We start from the raw sequence: 3,471 nt of genomic DNA, 5'->3' as shown, positions 1-3,471 counted from the left end.
TCATGACCTGGCCATAATCAGGAGTTGAATGCTTAACCAACTGAGCCATCCAGGCATCCCAATATTTTATTTTTAAGTAATTTCTACACCCAACATGGGGCTCGAATTTACAACGCAGAGGTCAAGAATCGCACTCTGTACTGAGCTAACCAGACTCCTCCATGACCCAATTTTTCTTTATTAAAAAAAAAACTTTTTTAAATGTTTTATTTTTTTTTGAGAGAGAGAGAGAGAGAGAGAGACAGCATGAACGGGGGGGGGGTGTCAGAGAGAGAGGGAGACACAGAATCCGAAACAGGCTCCAGGCTCTGAGCTAGTTGTCAGCATGGAGCCCGATGCGGGGCTCAAACCCACGAAAAGTGAGATCATGCCCTGAGCCGAAGTTGGACACTTAAACCGACTGAGCCACCCAGGCACCCCCATGACCCAATTTTTAAAAAGGGAAAAGACGTGGGGTGCCTGGGTGGCTCAGTTGGTTAAGGGTCTCACTTCGGCTCAGGTCATGATCTCATGGTTCATGGGTTCGAGCCCTGCGTCTGGCTCTGTGCTGACGGCTCAGAGCCTAGAGCCTGCTTCGGATTCTGTGTCTCCCTCCCTCTCTGCCGCTCCCTCGCTTGCTCTCTGTCTCTCTCAAAGTAAAATAAAGACATTAAAAAAATTTTTTTTAAAGGGAAAAGATTTGAAAAGACAGGTCACCAAGGAGGATATACAGATGACCAACAGGCACATGAGAAGAGGTTCCAGTCGTCAGGAAATGCAAGTTAAAGCCACAATGAAACACCACTACACACCTATTAGCGAGTTCACCAATAAAAGACTGAGCACAGCAAGTTGTGGACAGGGATGTGGGGGACTGGACTGCTCGCACACTGCACGTGGGACTGTGAATGGCATGGCCGCTCTGGGAAACAGCTTGGCAGCTTCTCACACTTACGGTGTGACAGAGACATTCTACTGCTCCGTATGTGCCCGAGAGAAGTGAAAACAGGCCCCCACACAGGGCTGTGCACTCACAGCGGCGTTACTCTTAAGAGCAAAAAAATGGAAACACATGTTCTCATTGTATAGATCAATGAATTGTGGCCCATCCACACAATGGAAAATTAATCAGCAATAAAAAGGAGCAAACGACTGATCCATGCCACATGGAGAAACCTCAGAAACGCGATGGGAAGGAATAGAAACCAAAGGCACCTACAATCCACAATAATTCATCTTGTACCGAAAATTGTGTGAACAGGGTGTTCGTATGACATTAAAATAAAGTTTTTTAAGAAGAAACCAGGGTGCCTGAGTGGCTCAGTCTGTTGGGCGTCTGACTTCGGCCCAGGTCATGATCTCAAGGTTTGTGAGTTCGAGCCCCGTGTGAGGCTCTGTCCTAACAGCTCGGAGCCTGGAGCCTGCTTCAGATTCTGTGTCTCCCTCTCTCTCTGCCCCTCCCCCACTCCCACTCTGTCTCTCAAAATGAATAAACGTTAAAAAACCTTTTTTTTTTTTTTTAAAGAAGAAACCAAACACAAAAGACTAGATGGTGTAAGGTTCCACTGATAGGACGTGTACAGAAGAGGCAAATCTACAGACACGGAGGACAGATAGGTGGCTGCCTGGGGCTGGAGCGGGAGCAGGGTCCCACCTCCAAGAGGCACAGGAGTTTGTGCGTCTGATGTGAACGGTCTACACCTGGCCTGTGCTGAGGGTGCCCAGTCCATAAACTCACCGAGAAGCACTGAGATGTGTCCGTACGCCCCGGCGGGCGGGGTTCACGGTGTATAAATTAGACACCGATATAGTGCTTAAAAAGGATGGAGGACTGGGCCTGGGGAGTGGCCTGTGCGGCTCAGCTGGTTGCGCGCTGGTGCTGAGGGCAGCCTGCGCCTTTCTGGTTTCTGCCCCAACTCCCTGGGGCCTGTGTAGCGTTTCCCTTAGGGCAGGAGCCCCGCTGAGTAAGAGGGGTGTCCTCTGAGTTGTTTACAGCAAACCCTCCTTGTGGGAATGAGGCCTGTTGTGAAAGATAAATGCTCCAAGCCACAATAGGCTCACCCCCCCCCCAAGTTGGCGTAGAACTGGGGGAAATCCGGTTCCTTCCACTAACAAGCCCAGGGCTCAGGGGAGGGCCCCCCTCCAGGCCGCACAGGTGAAGCGGGCAATTAGTCAGGGACAATTAGAGACGCTCCTCTGCTGGGGTGGGGGCCCAGCCCCCTGGCACACACTTCAGGGAGGGAAGATCCCGCTGGGAGTAGCAGACAGACTGTGTGCCGGGGGGTGGGGCGGGAACAGCCTCCCCCAGTCCCCCCCAACCCCCATGGGGACAGGGTGGCACTGACTTGAGCCTGGAACCAAACACAGGCTCTTATCGGCAGGCACTCGCCGAAGAGTTGGTGCGGAGAGTCCTAGACCCCAAAGAGGACACCCCAAGACTTGAAGCAAGGTCAAAAAAAAGCACAGGAGCTGAAGTCCTCACTGGCGGGGCTCCCTGAGTGAGAAAAGAGGGGCTGGCAGGAGGGCACAGGCTGCCCAGGGGGAAGGGCAGAGTCTGGGGAGCTCCGGGGACCCCCCCAACACACACACCCCACTCCCATCCCACACCAACCAGCTCAGCGAGCACCAAGACTCAGGTGCCTTGTTAGACGGGGCACCTGCGGGGCTCAGCCCAGGGACAGGACTGCTCCGTGGCCACACCGACGCCCCTCGGTTAGAATCAAGTTTGGGTTCAAAGGTCAGTCAGCTCACACCTTGACCTTCATCCTCCAGGGCCCCTCCCGGCAGCCCCTAACACACCACTAGCAGCAGGTGCCGAGGCTCCACCTGCACAAACCCCAGGAAGACGGTCCGGGCCCCGGGGAGAATCACAGCGCGCCCCCGCCCCCCACCAAGACCTGTTCTCCCCAACGCTGATTGGGCCAGGTATGGACACCTGACCAAGGTGAGCCCATCCATAGGCTGAGCAGAGACCAATCAGGAATGGCCTGCTGAGAGCAGAGCCAATCAGATGTTTCCCTGGGCTCCGGGGACGAGGGCGGGCTTCCGGAGAAGGGCAAGCCGGGAGGGGGCCCCCGGGTCCGTGAGGGGAGGAGGCCGGGAGCGAGGCCTGCGGCAGGCGTCCGCTGGACCCAGTTCAGACTTTCTCAAACCCACGCGCGTCCACGGCCCGCCTGGACCGGCGTCGCCCCCATCACTTCGGCCGAGCGCTCACGCCCGTGTCGTGTGGTACACTCTCTGTTAGCTCCCGTCCGTGTAACCCGAAGTCGCCACGCCACGGTCATGGTCGTGTGCACACTCAGGTTCATGGCAGAAGGTGAAGAGGCAAACAAAACGCGGTCTCTCCGTACAACGCCACTCAGTCCTGAAAAGGAAGGAAACGCTGACTCCTGCCGCAGCGTGGATGAGCCTCGAGGACAGGATGCTGAGTGGACCCGGCCAGTCACAGACGGACACGTACGGTGTGACTTCCCCCGTACGAGACCGTCCAAT

The sequence above is a fragment of the Crocuta crocuta genome, unplaced genomic scaffold (genome assembly GCF_008692635.1).
Source record: "Crocuta crocuta isolate KB4526 unplaced genomic scaffold, BGI_CrCroc_1.0 scaffold8, whole genome shotgun sequence".
In the NCBI taxonomy this organism is placed as follows: domain Eukaryota; kingdom Metazoa; phylum Chordata; class Mammalia; order Carnivora; family Hyaenidae; genus Crocuta; species Crocuta crocuta.
The sequence above is the reverse complement of the archived record's forward strand: the minus strand, read 5'-3'. Positions refer to the sequence as shown.